The sequence below is a fragment of the Varanus komodoensis genome, unplaced genomic scaffold (assembly GCF_004798865.1).
Source record: "Varanus komodoensis strain SLA01 unplaced genomic scaffold, ASM479886v1 scaffold3, whole genome shotgun sequence".
NCBI classification, from domain to species: Eukaryota; Metazoa; Chordata; class Lepidosauria; order Squamata; family Varanidae; genus Varanus; species Varanus komodoensis.
The window spans coordinates 25,102,566-25,112,305 of NW_025335761.1; the positions used below are offsets into that span (position 1 = coordinate 25,102,566).

Genomic DNA, 9,740 nt, shown 5'->3' on the forward strand with positions numbered 1-9,740 from the left:
TGGAATGGGCTTCCACGAGAGGTCGTTGAGGCCCCATTCCACACCCTTGGGGTCCTAACTGTCAGGAAGTGCTTCCTGGCATCTAAATGGAACCAAGGTTCCCTGAGCTTTGTTCCGTTGGAGCGTGTCCTGCCTTCCTCTGCAGGGGAGAACAGGTCTCTACCCATCTCCATGTGGCATCCCCTCACATACCTGTATGTCGCCAACAGATCCCCTCTGAGTCTCCTCTTCTCCAGGCTGAAAAGACCCAGTTCTCTCAGTCTCGCCTCATATGGCATCCCCTGCACTTTCACTTTCAATCAGGTCCAGTTTCTGGATATAGCTTTCCTGTGACAAAATAGCTCCTCGTGTTGTATTTCTGGCTGCTTGGAGAGTTTATCTCAGTTTTTACCATCTGCGTGTTTAAACTTCTTCTGACAAGATCTTAGGGCAGCCTCCTGATATAGCACAGCCACCTGCTCCCTACTCCTAATTTTTACCGCATGACATTATTCCACCGAGAAGGGATAGCTTATTGTTCAGGCTTTAACTATTCTTTCTCCTCGGCTTTTTCTCACTTTCTCTAGATCACCACATATCAAAGAGCAGACTTCCTCTCAGAGCCTCATAGGCTGACTAACATAACTGTCAACTCCCTATTTGACATTTGCCAATTGCTTTTTTCTACCTACTTAGAATACCCAAAGTGAATCTACCTTATTCAGCACCCTCTAACAATTAGGGAAATGAGAAGGATCCGTCTCGGGGTGGAAATCTGTTGGATTTCTTGAGCCTGGCTCTCTGGACTCTGCTCCACTTTGCAGAAGCCTGTGACCAAGTACCTAGCAAGTGCACTGAGCATTTTTGGGGTGCTCTCCAGGAATCCAGCCCCACACCCTGCACAAGCAGCATTCTCTTCCTCACAGCCCTGCTGGTGGCATTGAGTGGGGCAGAAGGTTGGTCAATGGGAAGGGTGCCTGGCATACCCACTCACAGTGCCACTTTTCGGCATCCTACAGCTGGTCCTGAGCAGGATGGTTGCCACTTGCCTAACCAAAGGTCTTCAGACATCTGCAGACTTCCTTTTGGTTCAGCTTGCTTTGCAGGACTGAGCCAAACATGAGAGAAAGTCAGCAGAGGAGTAGGTTCTGAAAAGGTTTGTATGAACCCTACAAACAATATCCAAAGCAATTGTCTCTTTCTCTCCCTTTACAACGTCACTAAGAAAGTACGAGTATTTCACAGGCCTATGACAGTGATAGCAGTTGTATGCAGGACATTTCTTCACAGTGTGTGTATATGCACATATACATAACCCAGTAGGGGATCACACTTTCCTTGAAACTGTTTGCTTGGTTCTGGCCAACTGGCTCGGATCACTTTAATTTGTTTACTTCTATGTTCTGTGAGAAAATGTAAATATAATTCATTCTACAATACTTATTTGCACAGCATAACAGAGTCCTATTTATTAATGGCTACTTATATGTTGACCCTTTGTACTGTAATTTCTGTACAAAGTTACAACAACAAGTATAATATGAGGAATACACTTTTCAGGGCAACTAAATCCTTTCCACTAAATTGTAGATCTAGCATAGAGAACTAATCTTAAGCAATATCGCTCTATCCTGCCTGCTTGTTTCTAGACCTTGGCATTAGAAAAGCCCAGAGAAACATAAGATGTATAAATATCTTTCCATATATTAATCTCTGTGTGTGTCCATCACTGTGATGTGAGTCAGAGGTGTTCCCAAATTACTACCTTTCCAGTACTTTCAAAAGATTTGATGCAGTAGAAAGTGACCACTACCTCTCCAACCTTGGCTTCACACTGGACTCCACCCATTCTTTTCCCTTCTTTGCTTACAACCAACCACTTGTACTACCACTTGTAAAGTTAAAAAAAAAAATCTCCCAAAGCAGACAGTTTTTAGAATTCTGACCTAATCTTGTGAAATATGAATCATCAGCTAACACACAGAACACAAACCACTTTCCTAAAGTAGCTATTAATACAATATAAACATCTCCCATCACATAAAAATACAAGGTTCAACAAAGGAAGTACGAGGCAGAATCTACAGAGAAAATATCAGATCTGAAGTACGCACAAAAAACACAATGAAGAGGTAATATGATGTGTTGTATATTGATTGAATGATAATAACATGATAACCCACACTCAAGTGTTATGTAAGGGTTGAGTATGGGTTGCTGAATAGTGGGTTGTTCTTGCAATGTGAGTCATCATATTGTATGAAATGACCTGTGCTATGGAGGGTTGTTACTCACAAACAACCCATGAAGAGAACCCATGGTTTGTTGTTGGGTTGTGAACTGTTGTGTCATGTCCAAACAGGGGAAAGAATCATTTGATGAAGACGGGGGAAAGATAGCACAACAGCCAGAGATCAGCCAGACAGTGAAGTTCGTGCTGCAGCAGACAGCCTTCCATTCGAAGAGCAGTCTAGGTCCTCCTAATCTGTCCCTGGACATTCACAAGGGCAGGAATCAGAGCTGAAGGGAATCCACCCCTTGGAAAGGAGGAGGATCAAGGACAAACATCAGAAGTTCAAACATGCTGGCTCCACTATCTGTCACAGACAAAGACATTTCAACCCAATGCCAACTATGATTTTCTGGACTGGACAGATTCCTTGACCTTTGGCTACTCACATGGATTACTCTATTAACTATCCCTCCTTGACTTGGACACCCGGCATAATAAATTCTATGCAGTGACCTCTGGACTGGTTTATCCCTTGGAGTTAGAACTTGCTCACACAGGAGCAGGATATATGGATTGTTCACCATCATTTATTTCAGGTGGGTTCAGACAACATGATAACCCTTGTTTCAACAATAAGCTATGGCTGAATGACAGTCACAGTCAACCAATGCACAACCCTTCAGTGTGGGTTATTCTACATCTGAACTCAGTCACTGACAGGATTTAGACAATATGAGAACTCACCAGGGTTTGTTATTATAGGTGGTTGCTGTGTCATATCAACAGAGCCTATGTCACCCAGTATGGGCTCCCCCCCCCCAACAATTCATCCTGAGAACTCATGGCAAGAGTGACAGGTAGCTACCCAGTGAGTGCCACTTATGGCAGCCTCCAAAATGTCCAAGCAGCACTTGGGGATTGCTGTCAGAAGTTTTCTCTCATGCAAGGTGCACTGCCATAGCAAGTAAGAAAAGACAGCTTTGCCATGGCTTGAGAGATTTGAGCCACTGGCAAGAATGGCACTGGCAAGAGTCCTGCTGGACTGATTATTAAGTGGATTATAAATTCAATTATAATTAAATAAAATAAAGAAAGGGTGGCTGAGTCTCATTCCTCCTTGCCGAAGGGTGTGCATGCCCCTTTGGCAAGGAATAGACACTAATGCCGGCAAATTTAGAGGTTTACTCATGAGCCTTTGTCAAGGATAGCTGAGATCAGCAACATAACAGTAACAGGTTTCAAACATTGCTTTGTCATGCTTGCTTCTTTTTCTAGAGTTGAGGCATAAAATTTGTAGCTCTTATTGGCTACATATAGGACTGGGAAAGATTCTGACAGTGGACAGCCACTGTCAGTCAATATAAATAATACTTAGCTAACCGACCGACTTGGTTTAAGGCAGTCTCTGATGTTCTCTGCATGACTTCTGACTTTCCCTTGTGGAGGTGGTAGTACAGGAGGAAATAGGCCACTAGTTATTTAGACTGATATGACTATTACACACATTAAGTAGAAAATATGCATTGTATCTAAGTGAAGCATATGCATGGGGAATTTGCATGCCAACTAGGGAACATCCAGCCTTTGACTCTGTTAATGATTAGGTGTTCTACATGTTCGCAATATCATTGGATGTTCCACCTATGCACATGGAGGAGGAAATATGTAAATACTCTTGCCTATTTATGTACAGTATTTGCAAATATACATGTTTTGCACTGCATTTTATTTATTTATTTATTGCCCAATAGCTGAAGCTCTCATTAGCCACAACGTAGATATATACGTATATATTATCTGTACCCATGTGTGTATGCATCATCCATCTATCCATCCCTGTGTAGGAGGAGGGCAATATATACAGGTTTGTAATGCTGTATTCTATGAATTCATGGTGTGCTCCATAAGATTGTTTCGCTACACCATGTAATTGGTGCATAATATCCTAGATTCAAAAGTATAGTGTAATATGAATACTCTATTGTTGTACAACAGAAGGTAAGACATGTGCATTAAAGTACTTAGTGAAATCAACGTTTTTAAATCAAAAGCTGCAAAATATCAACAATAACCATTTCTTTGACAGTGGCATTGTATTAAACATCTCTGCAGTTAGGTTCTTGTGGAATAGATAAAATCTGGACTTAGATGTGGGTGACTAGGCTTAAGAACTTTGCACAGCTCCAAAATATGTTGATAAGCCACTCTGATGCAGAAGAAAAACAGAAAGAATGGCAAAACACTGTTTTAACAAGTTATATAGATAAGTTTTCCATTTGGTTTTAATTTGCTTTAAGCTTTGAAAGGTTTAATGCTATGTTTTATCTTGATTTTTTATACTTTTCGTTTCTGCGAATCACACAGAGAGCATTAGCTACTGGACAGTATGTTAACAACAACAATAAAAACAATAATACTACATAATACTAGCAACAAAATGTTGCAGTCTGGAGTGCACCTGTTTAGTATTTGACCCAGCCAGTAATACTCTCATTCTACTCCTACACAGATCAGCCATCCTATGGCCAGTGGGCATGCTCAGTCCTCAAAGTGTATTGGGATGTTTCTCCATGAAGATGTTTCTTCATCTTCTTCTTCTGAAGTTTTTTTGTACTTCTGTAAACCTTGGGTTCTCCAAGGTTATTTCTCTCTCTTGTTAATGGATGGCTCTATTTTGGCTACATAAGCATCCATACTCAAAGACTGTTGGATAAATGAAGAACAGATATTTGTATGTTTCTAACATATATAATTACTGTTTACTTTGGAAGAATGTTCACTAAATCTATGAGAAGATCCCACATAAATTTCTAATATATTCAATTTGTCACATTCTGTAATAATGTGATTACTTTGGATCAATTAATTTCTTCATTTTTAAAGAAAAACAAACAAAAAATCAGCTCACCTTTCTTTTATAGTCATATATCTGTAACCCTTAAAACCATAAAATTTTCAATATATTTCAGGACTCAGGAACTGAGCCTTACAATTTAAACTAAATCTATAGGAGAAAAAGGAAAGCTTTTAAATAAAATATGAATTAGTAATATTTACACCATTGCAGATCATTACTTTAACAAATGTGTTAACACTACTGCCTTGTAATGGATGCTATCACAGTACTGCTATCTAGATTTTTGTTTATTTTTCAGCAGATTGGGGTTTGAAAACCACACTGTCTTACACTTCTGTTATTCTGTAACCTTAACTATTATTCCTACTGTGTAAAAGCAAAGCACAAATTTAAGGTGACAAAGCACCAGTTGGCGGATGTGAACTACACTAGGAAAGCAGAAACCTCTAAAAGCTGCATAACCATTATGAAATAACTGACCTATATGAAACTGCTACCATGGTTCACAAATTTATTGTCAGGTTCCAGCCTCTAGCTGTTCTCTGATTGTTCTAAATACTTGACAAACTGAAGCCTTTTCACTTTCCTTGAAATTGCCTCATCTCCCTGTCAGAGCGCCATGGGGGACTCCATTACTTTTCCGACTTCTTTCCCCTACTGACAAGTCATTTAGCTGGCTTCTTGTTGTGAAGGCTGTCCATGTCAAATTAGCCAAGGCCCCTATTGTCCTTATTACCACTCGAAAAGCCATCATGAGTAATGCTACGGGGTCCCTCAGTTGTCATCATTTGTCAGAAAGAAAGGGAGTGTGGTTACATATAGTTGACAGGTAATTTCAGTGTCTACAATTACCCCAATTAGTCTTGTCATAAACAATTCGATAAATGCACACCAATACAAACAGATAAACACACCAAGGTCTCTCACTATTAATGTCGTGTAATGGGTAAATCAGTGATATAATGCTATATTTTATTTATTTCTTTAAACTATCCTCAGCTGTATGCTGGCAGTTGCTACCTGGTCAGCACAAATTGTACTATCTACTTTCATTAGCTCATCACTACACGAGAATATGAAAGGCTGTGACAAAATTCATTTGGAGAGAAAAAACGAGCAGATTGCCTAAAGCAGGTGTTATAACAAAGATAAAACAAAGGTTTCAGTTCAGCACTGCAGTGGTTTTAGAAACGATTACTTTATGTTAAACACACACCCATGCACACCAAGAAATGCTGAAATAAGGAAGAGAGGAAAAATACATTCATTCAAAAATTAGAAGCTCCTGACTTTTATAGCACTGTTGGTGGTGTGACACGTACTTAACAACATATATTAAAGGCTGATACTGAGAACCAATTATTTCACTCACAAATTTAGCACAACATTCTTCAGCTATATAATCTAAAGATGTAGGAGATACACCCCAAAAGTGCTCAAATGTACTGTTCTTCGACAGACCTGCTAATTTCTGCATTTACAACTATTTGGCTAGACGGTTAATAAGCTCAGTATAGGTGACAGTGAATGCAGTTATGATTTTTCTAACCAAACACCATCAGCACCAGTTCTTTCATAGTGCAATACAGGTCTGCTTTAACACAGTGTACACCACAATGCTATGGCACTGAATTAAGGACTGTTAAGCTTCTTCCTGTGCACTGCATAAAATCTGTCCAAACCTCAACCTCTCCTGAGTCTGCTGCACCCTGTCTGTTTGCTGACCGCAGACATAAGTGATGGGTGGAGAACCCAACAGAAGCAAGTTGTTGTAGGAAATTGCTTTTGGCAACTATTTGTTCAAGCTCAAGATTTTTTTAAACTAATACTAAGAACCCAACAGAAAACAGGACAGGTCTCCCTAATGAGTAATCTATTTTAGCACAGTCTTGTCTAGGCATGACAGTTTACTGAGAGGCTTGAAAAACTCGTAATTACCAGTGTTACAGGGCAATTAATGTATATTACACTGCACTACTCATGGCAGCAACTGTCATTTTCTCAATAAAAATGAGTACTCTTCAGCTAAAGGTGACATTAATTGGGACTTTAATGACTATGCAGAGGAGCTGAAGCCAAATATGAACAAAACAGCGATTCAATGAGCAACTTCAGAAACGAGAAAATTGTACTAAAATGAGATTAATTGCTGTTTAGAAAAAGGAAAGAACCTAAAAAGCTATTAAATTGCAGGGTTTGGGTGCCCGGGTGATGGTTGTGATGTTAATCTTGCATTCTCACAGCAGGCAAATATTCACTAAATTCAGAGCCTTTTGACAGCAGGAAAAATCATGTATGCTTAACTTCAATCCATCAAAAATATATTTCAGCTTTTATCAGTGTTCTAAATACTTCTGCAATTTCAAAAATTACTGCTCCATTCCTTGGCTGTCATCATGCAAATGTGAACACTGTCAATATTGCTGTGAAAAATTCCTCGGCTTCAAAAGGCTTACTTCAGTGATAAAGAAAGAAAAATGTGAAGATTAGAATTGCAAAACACACACTACTAATATAACAGAAAGCAAACAATAAGAATGTAATGTTTAAATTGTGGAAACTGCTAAAATAGAAAATGATGGGGTGTTTGTGTGTGTGTATGAAAAAAATCAGAGAAAAATAATTTCTGAAAATCTTTGATAGCCTATGTATTTATATAGTTAGTTACTTATTAGAAATAATTAGAACATTGCCTCTCAATTCCAGGTGATACAATTATTAAAACAGTTCAATGCTTTCTAAAAGCCTTTATCCCTTCTACTTAATACTTGAAGCAACTATATAATTGCTTTTCCTCATAGCTCGTTCAACTGTCATGATGACTGTATACATAAAACATCACATTTAAACTCTGACATATAAGAGGGATAAACACAGGTCTGACTTCCTTTGAAGTTTTGTGTTCAGAACCTCAAAATTTTGAGACAGAAAATTAGTTTAGGAATTGAGAGTAGCATATAGAGTCTTGTTATGGGTTAAGGTTCACACAAGCTCTGCTAGATTTGCAGCATTCAACAGAAAAGCCTTCGCATAACGGTATTTCACTATTTCCTTTTTCATGATCAATTCAGTTTGTTTTGTATTTTAATAATTAAATAGCCATCTTATCTGTGGAATATAAATTTATGGACATATTAACACACAGATACCTCTAGCAAAACCAAACAACTGAATCCAGTAAGTGACATAATAAAGGAGTGTCTGGAAGCAGGGTGTGGAGAAAACCTTCTAAGATATTTTGTAGTATTAACCATTTTCTTCACATTTTTGTTGCACCACAAAATTGGATTGTGGTGCAGTCAGATGAAATTTATATAATCCCATAGACTCAATCATAGTGGGCTGCTTTGCATGTAAAATTAAGTTATGTCTTGGGCTCACACACTCTCCCTTCCCTCCTCTTCCTAGAAAGTCTTTGCTAGCATATACTGCCAGTTTCAAAGAGCCATGCCTTGTTGGTATATATGAACAACAGATTGTAGTTTAAAACAAACTATGGCCAGTTTCAGAAGAAGCTAACTTTATAATATATAATTGGCCATCCCTGAACTAGTGGACACTTTTTGAGGTAGGTGAGCACATTCAGTGTTTATATATCCATACAGTGACTTAAAACTTTCATAACTCAAAGCTTGATAACTATTCACACTCTGCTTTGATTTAGTCTGTATTCAATTATTCTTTGCATACAGCATCCATGTGTAGAGAAGGGAGTGGAGGAATGTGCATGGCATGTCCCCTGGAAATGCAAATTAGCCCCAATGCCTGCACTGGTCACACCTATTCTTAGTGACTGGGGTCCCAACTGTGAGAAAGTCTAGGCTTTCCCATTGCAGTTATCCAAACGAATAGCACATATAACATCTGGTGCAAGGACAGCAGGAAGAGCTGACTGTCCTCTTTGCTACATGGAGAAGCCAGATGTAGAGAATAACTGAACACGACTCCAAGGTAAATGCAAATGCACCATTCTTCATCTACTATAGACACGCCATTCATTCTTTACACATTTATCTTTGTTCATTTTAATAGTTACAAAGCACTTGTATCCAATGTAATGCTAGGTAATTTTGGGGGGTGGGCAGTGCACCTCAAAAGGAAACGCTTGCCTGCTAGACTCCCTTGAAAGGTTGGGAATCTTTTGCTGGGGTTTAGTGTGTGCTGCCAGAGAACATGGCCAAGCCTTGTCACACACACAACACTTAAAAAGCAAAGAAAACATTGTTCAGCAAAAAATATAGAACAGGTACAAGATTTTAGCCCAATGTTGTCTAGGCAGCAAATATTTCCTTGTATTCCAATCTTTATATTTATAATCTTCATATTTCTAAATAGATAAATAACTTTCTGACTAACTTTATAAATATGAACAGAAAAAGAGAAAGACTGTGCATCCCAGTCTATTATCGGTGATTGTTCTGCACAGTAGACCCTTGACAGCAGAGCTTTGCATGGTCTGTGTCCAAAGCTTGCCCACTTTCGTTTTGAAAGTCCCTGATTCTTATTCTCTCTCTCTCTCCCCTTCTCACCTTCCTCCTTTGGAAATGGAAAAGTTTCCATTGTTTCCCAGACGTAGGCTAATTGCTTAATGGGTACTTGATTACTCTTGATGACCTTATATACATCTGTCTGCGACATGACCATGTCTGTTTCTATGGGTAAGAAGTTGAG

At 38.9% G+C, this 9,740-nt stretch overlaps 1 protein-coding gene and 1 long non-coding RNA gene across 4 annotated transcripts in view; both read right to left on the reverse strand.

The window, feature by feature from the left end:
- CDIN1 (CDAN1 interacting nuclease 1) overlaps positions 1 to 9,740 on the reverse strand; it is a 175,495-nt gene that overhangs the window by 18,358 nt on the left and 147,397 nt on the right. The gene's annotated exons all lie outside the window — the stretch shown is intronic.
- The window catches only part of LOC123026821, a 14,740-nt gene that overhangs the window by 4,327 nt on the left and 673 nt on the right, over positions 1 to 9,740 (reverse strand). Inside the window, exon 2 of the long non-coding RNA XR_006415391.1 lies at positions 7,631 to 7,632. This is a non-coding gene — a long non-coding RNA (uncharacterized LOC123026821). The remainder of the gene's footprint in view (positions 1 to 7,630; positions 7,633 to 9,740) is intronic.